Here is a 24,411-nt window from a genome sequence, read left to right as displayed (position 1 = left end):
CCATCACCTGTCACATCCACAACTGGGTGTTGTTTTTCCTTTGGCTCCATCTCTTCATTCTTTCTGAAGTTATTTCTCCACTCTTCTCTAGTAGCATATTGGGCACCTACGGACCTGGCTCGTTGTATTAATTGCTAACAATTTTAGGTTCTGAAATACAAAAGGCAAAGAGTATTCCTCTAGAATTTTGTTAATTAAATAGCAAATAGCTCTGTGAGCAACCCCTCACTACACACACACACACACACACACACACACACTCATAAACATGTGCAAAGTAAAAGACTGCTTTAGACAAGTTACATATTTGAATAAAAAAGAGGAAGACCTTTTCAAGATTCACATGATTAATTTTCAAACATTTATGTTCTAGTCAATGAATTAAAACATGAAAATATTTAAATATTTAGCTAAAATAGGAAAAGTGATATAATAATAATAAACATTAATTTTATGTTAATTGTAAACATTAATTGTAAATATGTATATCAAAAACTGCTCCAAGGACTTTGCATGTACTAACTCATTTAATCCTCAAAATAACTCTATAAAATAGACACTATTCTTATCCCTAATAATGCACACAGAATTTTTCTTTAGAACTTTACATATTATTTTCATCATACTTTACTCAACATGCAACTGGTAAATACTATAATTTTCATGTTGACCTCTTTATACATTTTGAATACCTCAGTCCTCAGAAATTATGTGGCATCTGTTTGAATGTTTATTAATCAACACACTGAAATGAAAACTTCACATATAGGAAATATATAGTTCATGGCTTTATTGAAGGAATAAATATGAAGTGTATACTTTTCAAATTTCTTGAAGTGCTGTAAGAATCATTTTCCATGTCCTTTGTTTTATTTCATTTTTCCAATCCTACCAATTTCTCTATAACCCAATAGAAGATTGTTTTGTATTCCAATAATCATATTATTCAATGAAATCTCCATACAAGATTTTACTTTCCTCACTAATCACAGTGAGTTGTCAAGGCTTACAAAGACAGTATGAATAATTTTATATGTCTAATTGCTCAAGACCATCACAAACAAAGAAGAAAGATATCCCAAATAACCAGCCACCAATGAGACTCATGAGCTTCCAAGCTGGCTCAGTGGTAAAAGAGTCCTCCTGCCAAGCAGGAAATGCAGGTTTGATTCCTGGGTCAGAAAGATCCCCTGCAGAAGGAAATGGGAACATACTACAGTATTCTTGCCTGGGAAATCCTATGGACAGAGAAGCCTGGTGGGCTACAGACCACTGGGTCTCAAAGAGTTGGACACAACTTAGCAACTAGATAACAACAAGGAGAGCTATATTAATAGAAATAGGCAGGAAAGAATAGATTTGGGTAATAGCATGCATGCACTTTAAAGCTTTGAGACTTGGTGAACAGTTGAATATGGGGACTGGAGAAGAGAGACCATAATCACTACTAGATTTATAGCTAGGGCAGTATCATAAATGAAAGAGGAAGAGAGTCAGGAGCAGAAATTGTCCACCTTTAGGGAAGAAGCAACAGATGATATGAAAATATAATAAAATGGCTCACATGTGCATCTTAATTAGATTTTTATATATGCAACTCAGCAGGTTATTTATGAAGTCGTAGTCTCAGTTATAGTATCTAAACAACTGTATTGAATCTGTTGTTTAGTTGCTAAGCTGTGTCCAACTCTTTTCGACCCCATGGAATGTAGCAGGCCAGGCTCCTCTGTCCATGGGGTTAAACACCACTTAAATCCTACTGGCTTTACCTAGTAGTCCAGTCCCAGCCTTAGAGGTCAATTCCAGAACTGGTTTCCACCCACTCCTTGCCAGTACAACCTGAGAGCACCCGCCTAATGTACCATGCACCTCTTGCTTCCTGCCGCAGGGCTCTTTGATGCCAAGGCTCAGGAAGACCCATGGGAACACACTGGCACTCACACGTGTACAATCCAGAAACACAAGGGAATTAACCTCCGTCCAAGAACTCATCTTTGACTAATGGGAAATGGGAACCAAGAGATAAATGCTTTCCCTTTTGATTTCCTGGACAGAGAGTTCTGAGACACACCAAAATCCTATGGGACAAGAACAATGGCCCTCTTCACTGTGTCTACACCCATAATCATCCTCATATTGTTCCCTCTTGCCTTTCACTTTTCCTGCCCCTCCTTCCTGATCCCTTGGGACATTTCCTGAATAAACTACCTACATGTTGGGCTCTCCGGTCACATCTCATGCTCTGCTTCCAGGGGAGCTAAGCTAAGGCAGTAGCTAAACTGAGTTTTAAATTTAAATAGCAAGTGAGAAAACAATAAGTATAAACTTTTAGTCACAAATCCAATGTATTATGTTGGTTAAGTCAAATTACTGAAAATTTTTTGTTTATCTCTGGATTTATCCTGGTGGAATTAGTATCAGTGAGCATTTGAAAAACTTAATAGTAATGTATTATAAGATGGAAAATTCTTGCCTTTGGTACTTTACCATAGACATTAGTAATTGAAGAGTAGTTGAGCATAGTAGTATTTTAAATACTGGCAAGTCAATAATGTAGCATGAGTACATGTATTATTGCGAAGTTCCTAATGTATAATGTTGTACTTTCTACTTTGTCTCTTTCAAAGTGAGTGTAGAAAATGGAAAGATTTTTCAATAAATAATGTAACAGTCTGTACTCATTATATTGAATCCTTAATGATTTCTGAAGATGTAAACATTTTTCTCTCTCTTACAAAGATAATAAAGAATGAAAATAAAAACATCTGATGATTTATATAGTGAGGCCTATTTTCATCTATACATTAGTATATATAACAAAATAATCTAGATTTTAAATGCAACAATAAAACTAAAATTATCCTCCAATTAAAATTTAAAAATTAATTTTAAAAAATAATAGTTTTCTTCTCAAAAATATTATCACATTAAACAGTAATTGGATTAATGGTGTTATTATTAACATCTCTGAATAACTGCTATTTTTATGTTTGCAAGTTTCTAGTTACAGATATTAAGTAGAAAAATAAAAACCCAGATAGTTCCAGTATTTAGTGAGCTTTCCTGACAGTAATCCTGCTTAAAACAGGGCTTTTCTTGCAAGAGACTATTTATGAAGCTCCTTGATAACCTTTGTGTATATTCACAGATTGATTCATGGGTAGAAAGCACGGTATTGTGCCATAAATCTGTTTAAAAGCAATTTTTCATTTATACTATAGCTTATAATGGAAAGGAAAGTTGAAAAAAAATCTTATAAGGAGGTGGTGTAAATCCACCATGTGAGGAGACATAATATTATAACATTAAGTGGCTAGGATGAACATGTCATAACCCCTAACACCTTATAGTATGCAACTTCAGTCCTGAGCCTTTGAAGAGATTGTCACTTACACAATTACCATTCCTTCTTTGTATCAGTCAGAACTTTCCTTGAGGATGTTACATACAACTATCACCTAAATATAAGTGGGTTGCTAAGCATATGCCAACAGACAAGAACAGACACCCAACAGTGAGATTGCAGAAGCATAACTCTGAACTCTTATTCAAAAGTGCTATACATTAGCTTTGCATTTGGTTTTTATTCAGCACAGAACACAAATGTTTATCCCAAAGGCACTTGTTTTGGGAAGAAAAAGAGCCAAAGCATTAATTTTCAAAAGCTCAGGGATTTTTTTAAAGTGTCAAAAATATTTCAAATAAAGGTTCAGGGTAAGGAAGGTTTTTTGGTTTGTTTATTTTGTTTTGTTTTTACCATTTTACGAAGCTTCACATCTCAATTTAGTTTAGTAGCTAAATACAGAAATCCCAATCTGGTGGTATTTAATGCCAGTTATTTAACTGAAAAAGTTTAGACAGAACTTTGCTTTTACACAGAGTACCTCTGGAAAGTCAATTATTTTTAAAAGTTTTGTCTTTCACAGGTCTGCCTCTTCTGAAATGGCTTATTAGATTCACCCTCTTAAATCAAGCCTCAACAAGGTCTTACAATTAAAAATAACAAATCATTATCACCTAGCATCTGTTAGGATAGCTTTTATCAAAAAGGCAAGAAATAACAAGTGCTGGCAAGAATGTGGAGAAAAGGGATCTCTTGTACACTGTTAATGGGAATGTAAATTGGTGCAGCCACTATGGAACACAGTACAGTCCTTTCTCAAAAAATTAAAAATAGAACTGCCATATGATCCAGCAATCCCACTTCTGAGTATATATCCAAAGGTAACAATATTAGTATCTCAAAGAGATTTCTCTACTGCCATGTTCATTACAGCATTACTCACAATAGTCAAGATATGGAAATGATCTAAGTGTCTGTCAACAGAAGAAAATATTAAAAAGATATGAGATACAAGCACACACACATATATAAACATTATTTAGTCATGAGTAAGAAGGAAATCCTATCATTTGCTACAACATGGATGAACCTAGAGGACTCTATGCTAAGTGTAGCTAGATGAAGACAAACTTTGTGTGATTTCACTCATATGTGGAATCTAAAAGAAAAGGTCACATTCATGGAAACAGAGGTAGAATGGTGGTTATCAGGCACTGAGGGATGGAGGAAATGACGGAGTGGTTAGTCAAATGGCACAAGTCTTCACTTATAAGTAAGTAATGAGGATCTAATGAACAGCATAGTAACTATAGTTAACAATACTGTACTGTATAAATAATTGACATTTGCTGAGAGTAGATCTTACCACATTCTTATGACAAAAAAAAAAAAATGGTGACTATGTTAGGTCAGAGATATGTTAATTAACATGATCGTGGTAATTATTTCATAATGTATCTGTATCAAATTATCATGTTGTATACTTTAAATATATACACATTTATTTGTCAATTACACTTCAATAAAGAAGAAGAAAAATTAAAAAATAATTTTGAAGACAACAATAATCTCTGAATATCTCATGCTTTTCAACAATTTAGGGGATTTAAACTGTCAAACTGAGTGAATCTTAGGCAGTTACCAAATACTGAATATTAGGCAATTACCAAATACTTTATCATCTACTTATCTTTTTAACTTCCAAATTTATCTGTATTCATATGAAAAAAGAACTAAAAGGCAACACTATAATGTGAACTCTGTGTTGCAATTCAGTTTACAGTGCTAAATTTTTAAAATTCATTGAATATAGCAGTTAAATATAACCCAGATCGAAGTATTTTGAGGAGTTTATGCAGAACCATAGGCTTCATGTAGAACCAAAAAATCCACTTAAATAATAGTCTGAGTAGAAGCCTCTTCATTGTCAAACCAAGTACAGTACAAAAATAAGCAAGCAAAAGCAGACAAACAGATTCCAAGCAAACTGTGGAACCGTGGATACTATTCTTTAATAATTTGGTAAGGTCTTCAAAACTAACATATTTCATTCCATCCATAAAAGATGGCTATTTGTTCCCTTCCTCCTTCCCACATTCTTCATGTGCTCACTTACTGATGCATTACTTAATGAGACATTGACCAACCAAAGTGATTTAATCCTATAAAACATGTCATTCAAATAACCATCAAAGTCAATGAACGGCTCATGGGTAGAAATATTGTTACCCTCCCTGAAAACCCCATTCATTCCCACACCATCCACTTCCAGATCTCCAACTCTGCTCTCTCCCCCAGCTGCCTGTTTCATATTTTCACTTAGATGTTTCCCTTAGAACTTTAAATACAATGCATTTTAAAAGCAAATTTATTTATCTCTGTCCTTGCATTTTTACACTGTTATCTTGTCTATTTCTGGAAATATTCCACTACAATAACACAAGTAGGAAGCCTCAGGGTTATTTTAAATTTTCTATCACTGATGCTGGAAACTGTGTGGATATGAGTAAATGGTTAAACTTCCAAAGTGAGACTTCTGTGTTCCCAGTTTTTCTAATTTTTTGAATATTATTTTTTTAATTCATTTATTTGGCTGTATCAGGTCTTAGTTGCAGCACTTAGGATGGGGGTACATGGGCTTAGATGCCCTGAGGCATGTGGGATCTTAGCTCTCCAACAGGGATCAAACCAGCGACCTGCATTGGAAGGTAGATAACTGCTGGACCACCAGAGAACTCCTGTTTCCTCTTATATTTATCCCCTCCTTTCCCATCCCAGCGTCACCATCCTACTAGCTGTCACAAAATTTACAGAAACTTCTAACTGATGGTTCCTTTTCTGAGAGAATGGATAGGCTAGAATCCCCTTGTTATTCAAATGCATCATTCACACCACTACTAGATGACTCTTTTTAACATCATTCTGAACAATCCCCAGTTGAAGGACTGAGTAAAGTCTAAAATCAGCCCTTTAAGACAGACCATCCGGTCATCTAGCCCTTTCCCTTTTCTGACTTGTCAAGTATATATAAGCTGACCCATGAACAGTAATAGGGGTTAGAGGCACCAACCCCATACAGTGGAAAATCTATATATAACTTTAGAGTAGGTCCTCCATATTCAAAGTTGCACATCCACGGGTACAAGCAACTATGGATCATACAATACTACAGTTTTAATTTAGTGGGAAAATCCACATAGAAATGAATTTGCAATTCAAACCAAGGTTGTTCAAGAATCAGCTATAATCCATCTAACACAGATTGCTCATCATTCAACAATCATCTTCAACACATCTCTTATGAACTTTTTTGCTGGAAAGATTTCATGGGCTTATAACTCCTCTTTTTCACACTTTCACCTCTTTAAATCTTATTAATGCTTCAAGAATTAGTTCTTTCCCAGCACCACTTGTTAAAGAGGTTGTCTTTTTCCATTGTATATCCTTGCCTCCTTTGTCAAAGATAAGGTGTCCATAGGTTCGTGGGGAAAACTGGTCAACCACTTGTAAAAGAATGAAACTAGAACACTTTCTAACACCATACACAAAAATAAACTCAAAATGGATTAAAGATCTAAATGTAAGACCAGAAACTATAAAACTCCTAGAGGAGAACATAGGCAAAACACTCTCTGACATAAATCACAGCAAGATCCTCTATGACCCACCTCCCAGAATATTGGAAATAAAAGCAAAACTAAACAAATGGGACCTAATGAAACTTAAAAGCTTTTGCACTACAAAGGAAACTATAAGCAAGGTGAAAAGACAGCCCTCAGATTGGGAGAACATAATAGCAAATGAAGAAACAGACAAAGGATTAATCTCAAAAATATACAAGCAACTCCTGAAGCTCAATTCCAGAAAAATAAATGACCCAATCAAAAAATGGGCCAAAGAACTAAACAGACATTTCTCCAAAGAAGACATACAGATGCTAACAAACGCATGAAAAGATGCTCAACATCACTCATTATTAGAGAAATGCAAATCAAAACCACAATGAGGTACCATTACACGCCAGTCAGGATGGCTGCTATCCAAAAGTCCACAAGCAATAAATGCTGGAGAGGGTGTGGAGAAAAGGGAACCCTCTTACACTGTTGGTGGGAATGCAAACTAGTACAGCCGCTATGGAGAACAGTGTGGAGATTTCTTAAAAACCTGGAAATAGAACTGCCATATGACCCAGCAATCCCACTCCTGGGCATACACACTGAGGAAACCAGATCTGAAAGAGACACGTGCACCCCAATGTTCATCGCAGCACTGTTTATAATAGCCAGGACATGGAAGCAACCTAGATGCCCATCAGCAGATGAATGGATAAGGAAGCTGTGGTACATATACACCATGGAATATTACTCAGCCATTAAAAAGAATTCATTTGAATCAGTTCTAATGAGATGGATGAAACTGGAGCCCATTATACAGAGTGAAGTAAGCCAGAAAGATAAAGAACATTACAGCATACTAACACATATATATGGAATTTAGAAAGATGGTAACGATAACCCTATATGCAAAACAGAAAAAGAGACACAGAAGTACAGAACAGACTTTTGAACTCTGTGGGAGAAGGTGAGGCTGGGATGTTTCAAAAGAACAGCATGTATATTATCTATGGTGAAACAGATCACCAGCCCAGGTGGGATGCATGAGACAAGTGCTTGGGCCTGGTGCACTGGGAAGACCTAGAGGAATCGGGTGGAGAGGGAAGTGGGAGGGGGGATTGGGATGGGGAATACGTGTAACTCTATGGCTGATTCATATCAATGTATGACAAAACCCACTGAAATGTTGTGAAGTAATTAGCCTCCAACTAATAAAAATAAATAAATAAATAAAAGAAGAAAAAAAAAGAATTAGTTCTTGGGCTATTCAACAATGCTTAATGTAGTACTCTATGAAACTCACATGCAACAGGGATTAATTTATATTTCAAAATCATGAAGATGCTACAAGGAAACCTCTCAACTCCAGGTACTGTATGGAGGAGTGGTGTGATATTTCATTGTGGGAAACAGTCAGAAAGAAAAATCTTTCGAGTAATGAAACAAAGTCTCTCAGGTAGAAATCTAATCAGAAGTTATTCTTATTTTCTCCTAACATCAGGGAGGTTAAAAAAAAAAAAAAATCCTCCCATTGCAGCTGCAGTAAACATTTTTTTCTGGAGGCATTTTCATGCATTTTGAAGAGCACATAAAGAACTATCTCCCCAGCATCATGCAATTATGTGTAGTAACAAATAGACACAGAAATAGCTAGTGCAGTCGAAGTTGATGTGTCCTAGAGACCGAACATTAACCAATTGCATGCAAATAAACTAAAAATTCTTTTCAATTAGTGTAGCACTCTGTTCTACAAGAAAGAGACCAGCACAACATAAAAAAGCCTGATTCAGCCTGAGATACAGCAAGAAACTGAAGGATGATGCAGAAGCAGAACAAAGAAATTATTCTAACAACTACTAACTATGGATTTTGCTCATAATCCACTGACAAAGGATTGGTAAACCAGACTCACATTATAGTATTTCCAATTACACTACAAAACTAGTGAAAGAACTATAGACATATCTATAAATGTCTTAATTTCAGGTCTCAAATTCTAAATTAAAGCAGCATTTCATCTTTTCTTATTCTTCCTATAATTTGACAAATTACAAAATTTCTTATTTAATAATAAAAACATTTATATAAAGAATATTTGTAAAATTCTACAGTAAAGCAAGTTTTACATTTCTTTTTACTATGCTGAGCACTTGAGATTTTCAAGATGGAGATGAAAGCATGTTTATAACTGGTTTAAATGAAGTAGCAGAGGGATGTTAAAAACGAATTCCCAGTTCCCGATCTTGTATCATTAATGACAACTCTATAGACAACATGGTATGAGAGAGCCATGTGCCATTTTGAATTTGGTTTTCTGGAAGGCACATTCTTTTTTGTTCCTCTTTTCTGCCTCAGAAATGACATTAACTTGATAAGATAAAGCTATATTTGATCAAAGAAGGCACAGGCAGGCATGACAGTCACATCCTTGGTGTCTTAAACTTGGAGAATTTCCAGTATTTCCATAGGATTACTGCAGGGCATTCGGGGCCTTGGTACTTAAACTCTCAAACAGTCAACAACTGCCAGACTGCCAACAAACTGTCTTCTCTGGTAGCAGCTGTGTCTGCTGCCACTAGTTTCTTTCACACAATTGTAGTAGACCAACAGCAAGCATTTTTTTGATCTGGGTTATTAACAGATCACTGCAGGGGACATATGAATGGGAGGGGAAACTCCTTTATTAGACAACTGAAGGAAGCAGGAGGAGTGAAAAATTAAAATGTAAGTTTTATCAGCTATATTAGAAAATTATATCTACTTGAGAGCTATTTTATTTCTAATTCAGTTGTTCAGTCTTCATTCCATGCTTCCAGGTGAGAATGAGGTATGAATAACTACATTTTGTTTCACATGTAAGTTGCTATCTCTCCAACCACAGTTTACACTCTGCCTCCATGCTCTCCCTTCTCTTCATTTACAGTATGAATCCAATCTCCTCCAAAGTACTGGCAGCTCTTGCCATTTGAAGGCCAAAAGGTTTTAAGAGATCACTGAGGTTCTGTAGTAAAAATGAAAAAAAAAAAAAAAAGACAACTGGCTTGTTTTATCCACAGTGTTCATTAATAGTTTACCCTCCTATTTTTTATTCCCCTTTAACTTTCTCCATCTATCCTCTTCTATCTATCCTGAATGGAAAATGAAGTAGCATTTGATCAATAAAGCAGGTTGAAAAAGTGAAGAAGATTAGAGTGTCTTGTACTAGGGAGACAACAAGGTCATAACAATGGTTCTCCATGTTTAAGGAGAACAGCCCTAACATCCAAATTCATGTTTTGGAAACTGAAACTGTAAACACATATGAAATAGAGATAAGCAAACAGTCTTTAGTGGCTCACAAACTACCTTCAGGATCCCATACAAAATAGATACAGAAACAATCATTCCCACTTCCTTAACTTTTTTCCCAGTTCCAAACTATGTTTTATTATTTGTGGATGTTGTTCAGTCGCAGTCATATTGCAACCCCATGGACTGCAGCACACCAGGCCTCCCTGTCCTTCACTGTCTCCCGGAATTTGCTCAAACTCATGTCCACTGAGTCAGTGATGCTATCTAGCCATCTCATCCTCTGTTGCCCCCTTCTCCTCCTGCCCTCAATCTTTCCCAGTATCAGGGTCTTTTCCAATGACTCAGCTCCTTGCATCAGGTGGCCAAAATATTGGAGCTTCAGCTTCAGCATCAGTCCTTCCAACGAATATTCAGGGTTAATTTCCTTTAGGATTGACTAGTTTGATCTCCTTGCATTCCAAGGGACTCTCAAGAGTCTTCTCCAGCACCAGAATTTGAAAACATCAATTCTTCAGTGCTCAGTCTTCTTTATGTTTTATTATGCTTCCCTCCAAAATAGCCAACCCATCGAGGACAAACACTAAAGTATCCACACTCCAATATGAACTCTCTGCTCCAGTCATTTATCAAAACTTAAGACACTGAGTTTGAGCTCAGCTGACATTGCTTTGTGACCTAGCTAAAATAACTGCTATTAAACATGTTTCAAAGGGAACAACCACAAGCTCAGCCTGGAAGGTGGAAACAAAGAGGCACATGGACTAGACTATCTGACTATGACTGAATCTATATCAAAGGCCTCTAGCAATTAGAAGAACATCTTGTTATGCTGCTTTAACTCAGGGTTAAAAAATCCTTTCCTGCATCACATGGACAAGCGCCTAAACAGGTGGCATCAGCTATGACAGGCCAATGCCAGGAGAGATTATTTCAGTGGAAATTATCAGCCCAAGAATATCCAAGGGTGCTTACGGCATTTCTAAATGAAATATTCACATAAAGCTTAGACTTTAGCAGAAAATAAAAACCAGGTAAATCATACCAGAGGGAACAGTCAGAATAAAACTTAAAGCAAAATATTTTCTAACATCTGCAGTCAAGTGCTCTGCTGGAAAATGTGAAAGATGGATTCCCTCTGGTAGCAAATGAGAAATGCAGTAGATGTATTTACAACATTCTGTATATATTCATTGGAACATATGGCTCAATGAATTATTCTACATGATAAATCTCCACTGAGGAAGCCTGCTACCCACTAAGGCCCTGAACCTTCTGCAAGTGGCAAAACCTCCTGCCAAGTGGTGTCATTCAGAAGAACAGAGGCTAAGACAAAATAAATTGCATGCAGCGTTGGTTATTTGAGAATGTTCCTATAATCTACATAAAGCAAGGGGAGATGATTCTGTCTGACTTCATCTGAAAGTTCCTTGAGCAGGGGTGGGGAGAGGGTGGGCAATGTTGTTGTTGTTGTTGTTGTTGTTGTTGTTGTTTTTCCTATTCAGTGATTACAGAGAAAGCAGGTAGTATTTAGTAGGCAGACTCTGATTTCCAGACATATCCCAGTCTGCTTCCATCTAGCTGGCTTTGGAGCTTTCTGGACCCCTTCCAATATGCTCCTGGCTCTGTGGCCTGATTATCCTCAGCTGTGTTAATGAACAAGATGTGCTGATTTACATAGGAGACACACTCTCAATGAGAAGTTCCTTTGTGTATGTCTTTCTATACCTGATTGGGAACATGATACTCTCTACTGAGATATCCGAGCAAGGGATTTGCAGACACTGGATGTGGGCTGTGAGAAAGACACAGCACAACTTTCGTGGGACTAAAGTAGCAATCAGTTGTGCTCACAGTCCAAGGCCAAATTTTATACAAGTAATGTCTTTATAGTAAGACTATAGTAAGGAGTTCTTGTATAGTCCTAAGTAAACTGTGTGAAGTAAGAAGTATCACTATTCCTGGTTCACAGCTCAGAGTCAGATGGTCAAGTGCTCATGCTAAGCAGGAGCTTCACCTCAGGCCTGTTTCCATGTGTAAAGTCACATTTTATATACATAGGGGACACGTTGATATTAAGGAATTAAAGTGCTACACAAGTTACAGTGCTTAAAAAAAGCTACCTCTAGACATACAGGTTTCTCAAGGAGTTACTGTCAAGACAATTATAGAAAAATTGAAAAGTTATACATTTAAATCTAATTACTAGGTTAAAGCATCTGCCTGCAATGCAGGAGACCTGGGTTCGATTCCCCTCCAGGGAAGATCCCCTGGAGAAGGAAATGGCAACCCACTCCAGTATTCTTACCTGGAGAATCCCATGGACGGAGGAGCCTGGTGGCTTATAGTCCATGGGGTCACAAAGAGTCAGACACGACTAAGCGACTTCACTTCACTAACCCCTGAATCCATTTAAAAGGGAGAGGTTAAAAACTCTATTTTTAGGTATAAACAAAAAAAAATTGATAAAGCAAGTAAGTTTATTCATTGATCATATTTGCAAAATCATGTTCTCTTCGAACAAGAAAACTAATATAAATGAAAAATTATAATCATCAGAATCATGCTATCTTGTAAAAAGTGACAAATTTATGTGTTTTTAAATTTAAAAACAGGTTATTAAAGATTAGATTCCAAAAAAAATAAAACCTAAATTCTACATAGGTAACACAGAAAATTCTGAAAGTGAGGCTTGAATAATAACCTGGTAAGGAGCAACTCCAAATTCTAATCTAAAAAATGAAGTACAATATACCACTCCCTCTACATTTCCCCTAACTGATACTATCAGGGATCAGAATTAACCAGGTGATTATCACTACACTAGCGTCATCCCAACACATGCTTGTTTTACTAGTACATGTAAATAGGTGCTTTTGAGTGACAAGTGTGTCTATATGTGTGCTTACTCTGTGTGTGGTTATAGTAAATGCAGTCTTCAGTCTTTGGGGGAATTGGTCACAGGCTCAGCATTGTTTACTTGATGTCTTCAGAATGGCTTCCACACCCATGAAGCATCTTGTCAACGAAAGCACTAGGGTGAAACAGTGAGCACTGTCTCCAGCTGAGTACAGATTTGCTTTGTTGACCTAAAGTCATTTATAAAGGTTATCAATTCCTAACGTTTAGATATGTGGCTCAAGTGGAATGAGCTAATTTTAAAAGTCATCCTGAAAACACTATCTAAATAAAAGACCACAAAAGAAAATAATGTACCTATTGACAGATAAATGCAATGAACTTGGATTTCTAAAGGAATGTATTAAAAAAAAAAAAATTGGAAGGAAGGTCTCAGACAAAAACAGACAAAACACATTATCACAAGCCTGGGAGGGGAGATTAAGACTATAACGGTTATTGCTGTTCGGTCACTAGGTTGTGTGTAACTCTTTGAGACCCCAAGGACTGCAACATGCCAGGCTCCCTTGTTCTTCACTATCTCCTGGAGTTTGCTCAGATTCATGTCCATTGAGTCAGTGATGCTATCTAACCATCTCATCTTCTGCTGCCCCCTTCTCCTTCTTGTCTTCAATCTTTCCCAGAATCAGGGTCTTTTCTAAGGAGTTGACTCTTCGCATAAGGATTGAATTAGAATGGTAAGCCCTACAGTAAGGCTTTAAAATAAAAAACTAAAAATTTTTAAAAGATATCATAGAATATATTGCTTATGAGAATAAGATTTTACGACAGACCTGATTTTAAGTATGACTTGTTATTTTAATTAGGAGTTTTTTACAAAGGTACCTAATTTCTTTTATTTTTGGTTTCTGCATTTGTAAAATGAAAATAATAATACTTTTACATTGGGTTGTTGTGTATTGAATGAAAAAATATAGATAAAACAGTTCCAAAAAAAAAAAAAAACCAGTCCCCTATCTTCTACAGTTAGCACACACAGAACATTTGCTTTATTTAAGTGCTTGGGAAAAGGGAAGTTATAGCCTCAAAGTATAAGATATATGATATAATGATAATGAGAGCAGAGAAAAAGTAAAGCTATTCAATTTCTATTTTGTTTCCACTTCTTTAATTAAAAGAGTAATGCTGAAATTGGAAAGGAAAGAACAACTTGGTTACCAGAGGACAGGAGTCTAAAGTAGATAAGGAGATGATAAGAGAAAGCCAAGGTGCTTTAAACCAACTTTAAGACTCAAGCACAAGAATGCTTGTGAGATGTATGCAAGGGCAGTGAAAGAATATTCACGTACAATTGGAATGGCTATTGGCAAATATTTAGACAATACGATAAGGTGCAGAAAAACTGAAAAGTCAAAATTCTCCCCAGTTTTCAAATGTGAGAGGAAGGGGACTGTAAAAATTTTAGCATGATATGCTGTATTTATTTTTGCCTCCATCTCCCTGCTCTGGTTTTTTGTTATACTTCTGCTCCTCATAGAACTCAGCAATGGATCTATCAGGGTCAGGCTTCCTTTTGGAACCAATCTTTCAAGATGTTATGAACCAAATGTTTGTGTCTCCCAAAATTCATACATTGAAATCTTAACCCTGTGGTGTGAACCTTACAGAAGGGGTCTTTGAGATGTGATTAGGTTATGAGAGTGGAATGAATGGAATTAGCACACTTATGAGAAGAGACCAGAGAGTTTGTTCCTTCTCTCTCTCTGCTTATCACCACGTGAGGATACAAAAAGAAGACAGCAATCTGCAAACCAGGAAGCAGATCCTCTCCAGACACTGGATCTACCAGTGTCTTGATCTTGGACTTCCCAGCCTTCAGAACTGTGAGAGCTAAGTACTGAAGTCACTCAGTCTTTGGCAATTTGCACAGGAGCTCAAGCTAAGACATAAAGTATACGTTAATCGCCTACCAGTAGGAATTAGAATTGAGTCCTTTAGGTAGATCCAGCTTCTCATGGTTCTTTTTGCTAAGTGTCCTTGTCCTGCAACCCTCTCTGCTTCCTCTTATCCATATCTGGAAAATTTTAAGAATAAATTTTTAAATGGATGTTTTATGGACATTTTTCAAATAAAATTAATTACTAGCAACTACAATGGCTCCACTGAGAACAAATCACGCCATTTTATCTCCTTTGTAACAGAATCTCTGTTAGTAATGAAGAATAACCTCCACAGAGTAGATATTAATTTCAGAAAGAAATATGACCGATTTTCCTATGATTCTCTAGGAGAAATGGAGGCTGGAAGACAGCATAATTCAGGGGATTGATTGCTGCATGGTGGTTTAGTCGCTAAGCCGTGTTCAATCTTGTGACCCCGTGGACTGTAACCTGCCAGGCCTCTCTGTCATGGGAATCTCCAGGCAAGAATACTGGAGTGGGTTACCATTTCCTTCTCCGGGGGATCTTCCTGACTCAAGAATCGAACCCAGGTCTCCTGCACTGCAGACAGATTCTTTACAGATTGAGCTACGAGAGAAGCCTGATAGCTGCATGAATTATAGCCAAACATTGATATCAGCTGAAATATGTACTTCACTCTACCCTATTCCACTTTTTATCAGTGATCTGATTAAAACACATAAGGCATTTTTACTAAACAGATAGGCATTTTTATTAACAGTATAGGTGACTCTAACTTAAGGGATGGATCCATTTATTGGATATAATTAACAATAAACTTAAAAATTCTTGTTGAGCTAGAAGAGTGGATTGTAACAGACAATATGCAACTTCATGGGGAGAAATAAAAAGCCCAAATAAGGCTCAAAAAGTCACCTGTACAGTTTCAGAGTGAGAGAGACCTAACACAAGAGCAATTCTTGTTTTAAAATGATTGTCATAAGATAATGGGACATGGCTGCTAAAATAACTCACATTAACTTGAGTTGTAGATAAATATCAAAAAAGGAAAGGTATACTTCCACAGTTCTGTGCATTTTCCCCTCCAAATCTGAAACACTGAATTTTGTGCTGGGCTCCACATTTTCAAAAAATATTGACATACTGGAGTTATCTAGAGATTATCAAAACAATTGACGCTTCTACCAATTATGTCATTTGAGAAATACTGGAATTAACAAACACTAGAAATGCAGACTCTAGCAGGAACATAAGAACTACATTCAAATATTTGAAAGATTTCAGAAGGTTAGAATGACCTGAGCAGTAGCTCCAAATGTCAGAACTAAGACTAAAACTATAAGCAATAAGAAGACAAATTCCAGCCCAGTACAATGTCCAAGGAAATAAAAGTGTAATGGTTTTGCAAGAGGGTAAGCGCCTCGTCCCTGAGATGCTCCACCCAGAAGCTGAAATGGCCACTAGCACTCATTCAAGCATGAGAGAAGCCATTAGGTGAACTTTTGAAGGGTCCTTCTACCCCTCACCCATGAGACTATCAGCATTTCACTTTCAAGAGAGAGTTTTAGTGTTATTGTTCCCAATATTTGATTGCAGTAGCCAAATTTCTTTTAAATTAGTTTTCTTGCTCTAATAGCCCAAAGCAGAGGTGTATATTTAGAATTAAGAAAGGCCTTTCATGGTATTATCAATAGGTTTTTCTAAATACCAGCCTATCTTTGCAGACAATCCAAAGAATGGAACAGTTGATCATTCATCAGCTGTGACCTCTGGAAGTAGTTTCTTTACTTGGAGAAAAAATTGAAGTTCCACCCCATCACACTTATACTTGCTTGACTTCACAACTGCAATATGCCCCTCTAGAGAGAGGTTCATTGTTGGTGTCATGAGCATCGATCGATTGTATCTAAGCTGCTCTCACAATGATTACACTGTCCCTCACTCCCCTTAAGTTTCACAGCCCAGAGCATGCCCAGGGCTCACTGCAGGCAGACTCATTCTGATCAATGCAACACCAGCATCCAGCATATGTTCATAGAGCCAAAGGCAGTCAGGGTCCCAGGGTATTCCAATCATAGACAGAATTTCAGCTTTATTAGGTAACTGTCAAATTTGCCTTGGTGTCTCTTAAAATTTTAAATCAGAAGAAAATAAAAATGCAGAGAAACCATGATAAGTTAACTTACCAATCTGTTGTAATAAACATGTACACTATGATAATACATTATGGAAATCAGATGGAGAGCCCAGAGAGTGATAACGGCACAAGATATGTGCAAACAGTGAGATCATAAAATCATAAATGTTATATATCAGGAAGAGTTTTTCTTTTTAAACATCCTGGTCAAGATTCCTGCTCAAAATATTTGAGGAGCAACCAACCTACCCTTCTATTTAAAAAAATTAATCATTCAAAGGGTAAAATAGTGCCAAGAAAGTTTAAAACCCAAAAGGTAATATATACAATGAAAGTAGAGAAAGGAGATATTACAGTGTGGAAGATGATACCCATGTACATTAACTGCCTCTACTGAAATCCAGACATGGACTTCATTGTCTTAATTTCTCTAATTTCTTTGTTTCTGTATACAGATCCTACTGTGTGCTCATTCCAATATATCTTTCTTTACTCATGAGCTGCAAAAGAGAAAATTCTACATCTAAAGCTTCTTGTATAAGGCTCAGCTTAGGATGGGAGAGAACAGTAGGGAATGTTTCTTTATAATCTGATGGAAAAATCCTTAGGTAAAGAAATGCATTGTTTAGCAAATAATAGGCTTAAAAGGCTATTTTATATATGAATAGATAGTTTCCTTGGCAAGACTAGAATAGATTGTGAATGGGGGGGGGGGGGGGAAACTTCTACAAAATAAGAAAAAGAAAAAAAATGAGTTTTCACTAGCTACAAAAAGAGGGTGACAACAGTCATAAGAATCTGGAAAAGCAGAGAGGATGTGAGGAGTAGGGGAGAAAGCTTAGAAAAAGAGCAGGAGACTGGGACAGGAGGAGAAGAAACAGACAGTGGGAAGTTTCTGGAGCTGGTTTGGCCACATTCAAGGATGGAGATTGCTAAAGATCAGGGTCAATTATCTGTCTGTTATGCTCTGATGAAACACAGCCTTCTTCCAGAACCACTCCTCATCTTCAGTCAAAGTCTATTAACACAAGTGTCTTTTGTGAATTTCAAGATGAAAATTGTGGCATAGGAGCTACATTGCCCATTTGGATCAACTCAGAACAGACAGAAGGAAATGGAAAAGATTATAAATGAAAAAGATCAATGGAAAATTCATCAGACTTAACAAACCAGAATAAGAAGTGATTAGAAGATTCTGAGAGCCATTGGAAATATTGATTAGCATACCATATATGATGTTGAGATGGGTAAGGAACTGAATCAGAGAATTAACGAAATAGGCTTGAAAACTGGAGACATAGTGGCAATCGAATTCAGGATCAAGCACACTAAAATTGGCTGGGTATGACTCTTGCTGATATTAAAGTAGAATGCCTGCCTGCTTCAACTCTGTCTCTTAGAGATGCTTTAAGATCTGACATGGGATTGGAGAGGGGATTAGAGCAAGTTGAAGGGGAGAGACTCTGAGTCCCAACCAAAACCAGTCCAATTCTGCATGATTTGCAAACAAAGATTCTATATAGTATTTCAATTCTAATAAGGGCCCATATATTAATATGTAAGTATAAATAAATATTTTTAGAGTTTTGATACTACTGTTGAAAATACCTAAATACTAGCTGAATCAAACAAGGAAGTATTTACAGCTTGTGATATAGTTTACAATTCTCCAAAGAGCAGCAAAATGAAGGGGAAAAGAAGAAAGGAGAATGAGGGGAAAAGGAGATGACTGGTGGCCAATCAATGAAATCAAGCTTTGTTTTATCAATTTTTAATTCAGTTTTAATCCCACCTTCTTGCCCCAATCTCGGAAGTTAAAATTTCCATCTCATAACCTATGGCAATCTCTGTAGCATCTAGATAAGTAAAGTTCTATTATTCTTCCCATAGTCCTATGAATACTATGCAATGCTGCTACGAATACCAGATGGCTGCTCACCTCTTCTTCACGAACACGGCTAGACTACTGGTCTCAGCCTTACTTAATTAGCTATGACAACATGACTGAGTGCTAGCCAGCAAAATATGTGTGGAAGTAAACTTCACACTTCTAGGGCTGGCCCATTCAAGTCATCCATGTTCTTTTCCCTACTACTTACTGAGTGTTAATACCCAGGGCAGCCTAAAAGCTTCAAGATGAAGATGGCAGAGCCTCTATCAGCCTGTGTGTGTGAATGACTGTGTGGATCACAGCACGTCAACAAACTGGAACTACCTCTACATTTCTGAACCATTAAAACACTTCAGGATTCATTTGTTGTATATACATATATATATGACGCTGATTTGTTATATTAATGATGCTACCTAACTAGTATAAATATGATCTCTGATCTACTCCATTTTCTTCAACAGATTAGAAAATCTTCAGAAGTATTTCATGAGCAACATCAGTGTTTCTCCAGAGCTGATAGAGATGACAATGAAGTTGGTATTCACTTAGGGCCTACATGTGTATGTGTGTGTTCAGTGGCTCAGTCGTGTCTGACTCTTTGCGACTCCATGGATGCTAACCTGCCAGGCTTCTCTTTCCATGCAATTTCCCAGGCAAGAATACTGCAGTGGGTTGCCATTTCCTTCTCCAAGGGATCTTCCCAACCCAGGGATTGATAGTGAAGTGAAGTGAAGTGAAAGTAGCTCAGTCATGTCTGACTATATATATATATAGTCCATGGAATACTCCAGGCCAGGATACTGGAGTGGGTAGCCTTTCCCTTCTCCAGGGGATCTTCCCAACTCAGGGATTGAACCCAGGTCTCTCTCATTGCAGGCAGATTCTTAACCAGCTGAGCTATCAGGAAAGTCCCAGGGATCGATAGAGAAACCCATAAATGCTAACAAGTTAGCAAAATACCATAATCTTTTCTGATAAGACTGTGTAGCACGATAAGGTTTTATGGAAGAGCTGAGAATTACCTACTTTTAAAAAGTTTTCCAGCTATATTTCCTAGCCAATTATTTATTATATACCCAAGCAGTTTGAAGAAGGTTGAATAATATAATAATAATATCCAATAATGCTTTGGTGTTTTAGCAGTAATGAAATACTAAGCAACCTGACAAGTGATGGTAAATTGCCTCTCTTATTTTGCTAGTAGAGATGTGGCAAAACAAAATCCCATGCTGGATATTTGGGGGTGGTTCAGAAGTTCTATTTTGGAAAATTTTAGTTGTCACTCTGAATCACTGTAGCATGCTTGTTCTCAAATATCTCTCTCCTTTGCAATAATTCACACTTCTTTAACATGTAAGAACTCTTGAATATGCTCACACATTCTAATTTATATGCTTTTCTTTAGGTACATTCAGAATAAACTACCTATGAAATGGTAGGCGACCTTTTGAATTTTTCTTTTATAATAAAGGGAATCTGAAGAGATTAATTGTCATTCTGGGTAATATAATATTCTGCATTTTATTTTCCGGGAGTACTCAGAAGAGAGGAAAGCAGTAAAAATTTAAATATAGCATGTCCAAGGGAATCTGCTACAATATATTGTGTTTACCATGAATATGAAATGCAAAATAATGCCTGTATATCAGAAGTGACTATTTAAACCCATTTCAATGTCTGAAAAACCTTATTTCAAGTTTTATCTAATTCTTTTCTTATATGATCCAAAAATGCAGATACAAAATCAACAGAAAGATATGAAATGATGAGACAGGTAGACATGGTTTAAAGCTTTAGTTTAACTGCAACCTCCATCTATAGCAACATTTAAATTTTCCTTATGAGGGAGAGAAGTTAAAACAAGAAGGAGAGAGGTGCTGGACATGAATGAAATTTAACTTCTCTGTCTCAAATGCATGGTGATCATTGAGTAACTTGACTTCCCTTTCTCAGTTCAGTGGGAAAATACATTTTCATTTATTTCTGTGCAGAAACATAAATAAAATGTCATCTAAATGGCATTACTTTTATATGGATAAGCAGGTGATCTCACATTGGTCTCAGTTCAGATTGATTGTTCCATCTGTTTACTAAAGAAATACACTTAAAAGCAAATTTAGTTTAGAGGAGTCTAGCAATAATGCCTGCCTAATAGAAACAATTTCTTAGTGCCTTCAATGGGCCCTGATAACAAAGTGCATAACAGCTGCAAAAGAAGTAGCCCAATGAGCAACTTCTACTGATGGTGATTGATCCAGTCTCATAATGAAGTGAAAGCTTTTTTAGAGCCAAAGCAATTTTTGCCCACATCCTTTATCAGGAGAAACCATAATAAATCGTGTTAGTAGCCAGCATTTATTGAAAATTTCATCTTAGAATGTTGGCCAGATGTCATTATAGCAGAATTAAGTGCAGCCTGAGAGCCTTGCTGTAATGTACAGAATCTCTCTTCATCACTGTTCTCAAGTTGTTTTGGGTCTGCCTCCAAATATTACAGAGAAATGAAAAGAAAAGAAAAAAAAACACTTTACAACTGATTTAAGTATTTTATGCACAACACGTCTTGTATCTTCTCTTAAAAGAAATTTAATTACCTAAATTCTGTATGCTGTTTCAATGTACAAGTGTTAGTCTAATACATAAGATAAAAATATTTTTAAAACCTCACACTGGTCTGACATCTTAGCAAGGCAGCAGTGGTCACAGCTGCTCTCCCAGCTTCACTATGCCGCCCAAGGATGACAAGAAGAAGAAAGATGCCAGAAAATCGGCCAAGAAAGACAAAGGTCCAGTGAACCAATCTGGGGGCATGGCCAAAAAGAATTGGTCCAAAGGTAAAATCTGGGACAAGCTCAATAACCTAGTCTTGTTTGACAAAGCAACATATGACAAACTCTGTAAAGAAGCAACTATAAGCTTATAACTCCAGCTGTCATCTCTGAGAGATTGAAGATTCATGGTTCCCAGGCCAGGGCAGCCCTTCAGGAACTCCTTGGTAAAGGACTTATTAAACTGGTTTCAAAGGACCTAGTTCAAATGATTTATACTAGAAACACCAAGGGTGGAGATGCTCCAGCTGCTGGTGAAAATGCATGAACAGGTCCCACCAACTGTACGTTTTGAAAAATAAAACTTTATTAGTCAAAAAAAAAGCACCTCACACTGACCTCTGATGTTCCTAAAAGTATAAAAACATTTAATATAGTTTGCAACTTGAAAACTATTTTAGTAGTTTCAGATTATTCTAATGCCTTCAGTTTATTCTGAAAATGGCTTAGAATTATGTATCATTCTAAATAGTAAATGGTATATGAAAAACATTTTCATTAAAAAAAGGTTGTACTTAATGGATTATCTAGACTAATATATTGAAACTATGTGGTATATTCTACTTTTACAATATTTCGAGTCATCAGATATAATCACTTTCCTTGATTTGATGAGTCTTAGAGAATTACTGTCAAGCTCTCTTTGGCTAAGGGATCTTTTATATGAAACTGATTTGTAGTTTTGTAGCTAAGTAAAAAAATAAATCCATCTGCTATCTGTCATCTCATGTTTTTTATGAAAGGCTGCAGTGTGAAGCCTAGAACATATTAAAACAAATCTTTCTTTGGATGCTTCATTTTCACATATTAAACTAGAGTTTTCAGGATTTTAGATGGAATGTTGTCTCAACTGTGGTTATAAAAACCATTAATTCTCATTTCTAACATGAGTATATGTAAGTGGACTACATATATTCAGATGTGAAGCAGGTCCCTACCTTTAGACAATAGTCACAGTACGAGAAGCACTAGGAGTCAATCCATAGAATGAGGCCTGATGAATTAGAACCCCATGTTCTACAGAGCAGAAAAGAAATAGTAGAGCCTTCATCTGGGTCACACCTAATATGTCAAGTATATTTCATCCTCAGGTGTGATAATCCAAATTATTACAAATAGGATACTGCAACTAAGAAAGCTTTCAAGTTTAAGTATTAGCGGGACTATATTTACCCTTTTAATTTATATTTAATTGAAGGTGCTATTTGCTTTTAAAGCATCCAGTTCTACTTTTACCTAACACTGGCCATGTGAATTAAATTAAGTTCCTAAAGTGCTTGCAAAAGCTGTATTTTTTGCATATTCTAATCAATTACAATGTTTTTGGATTAGATTAAGAAGTACAAAACCAGAAAATTCCAAAAATGTAAAAGACAATATATGTACATTGATATATTTGTGGTAAGGTTGGTGGTTATAAAGTTTGCTGTTAAAAAAAAAAAAAAAAAAAGTTTGCTGTAACTGATACACCCACACCAGATTACTTCTGCACAAGGAATTACAAACTGTCCTGAATTCAACCAGTTCATTAATTAATTTGCTCTGCTGGCTCAATAATTTTTAGGATTATTGTGTTGGAATAGGGAATGTATGGTTTAGATGTGTGCTAAACTATACAAAAAATAACAATTTTCAAGTATAGCTGATTAAAAAATTTAATGTATAATTTTCTACTTAGTTTTCCTATTCAACATCAACAAACTCTCTCAGTACCTGAGCACTAGGAGAATTAAGATTTACAGTTGAATCTTATAGCTCAGAGCATGTTTTGGAAATAATGCCTCTCTGCTGAGAATAAGATACTTTCTGGTACTGTGACTTGAGGGAATTGCTCTTTGGAGGTCTCTACAGAATGTTTCTACCAGGCAGGAAAAGGACAGAATACACTCAGGGACATACTGATCCTGCCCTGAAATGAGAGTCTGTCCCCAAAATAATAAACTCCTAGATTTAGTGTGATATAAAGTATTCTTTTCATACAGCAAACAACTCTTCTTATTTGACTCCCCCTTAGGAATGAAACACTATGAAACAAATGAATTTCCCCCCAACACACACACACACACACACACACAAAGCATTACATGTTCACAGACCCATACACATATGCGGGAAAAAAGGAATATTTTTAACAATGCCTCATTGTAAGTTAAAAGCATTACCCTAGAGCACTACGGCACCCAGTACAAGCTGAGCAAAATGTTTCTCTGCCAGTGGATGTGTATTTTAATAGCAACCAGTGCAGTCTACTTGTCTAAAATCTGAAAGTTCATTACCAGTCTTTTCCCTTCTCTATTTAGAGCATCATATTTCTTGTACTTTTAATTTTGGCATTTCTTAGCACCTATAAAGGATAGCAGGTGGTCTCTTCTGGAACCTGAATTCTTCTATTCATGTATCAAGTAAAATCAGAGAGCTGTCTTCTCTCCTCTGTATCCACTTCTAGAGGAACTTGCTTTCATGGTGAGAGGTTATTTGATGTGTCTTCTTGTTTGGTCCCTAGTGACTCCACTGAACCTTCCTTTG

General features: G+C 36.5%; 1 pseudogene; it reads left to right on the top strand.

Annotated features, from left to right (window-relative positions):
* Window positions 1–21,782: 21,782 nt before the first annotated feature.
* LOC122693312 lies at window positions 21,783–22,153 on the top strand (annotated as a pseudogene).
* Window positions 22,154–24,411: the final 2,258 nt, after the last annotated feature.

Source organism: Cervus elaphus, chromosome 5 (genome assembly GCF_910594005.1).
Source record: "Cervus elaphus chromosome 5, mCerEla1.1, whole genome shotgun sequence".
Taxonomy (NCBI): Eukaryota; Metazoa; Chordata; class Mammalia; order Artiodactyla; family Cervidae; genus Cervus; species Cervus elaphus.
This window is presented reverse-complemented; position numbering and strand designations above follow the sequence as displayed.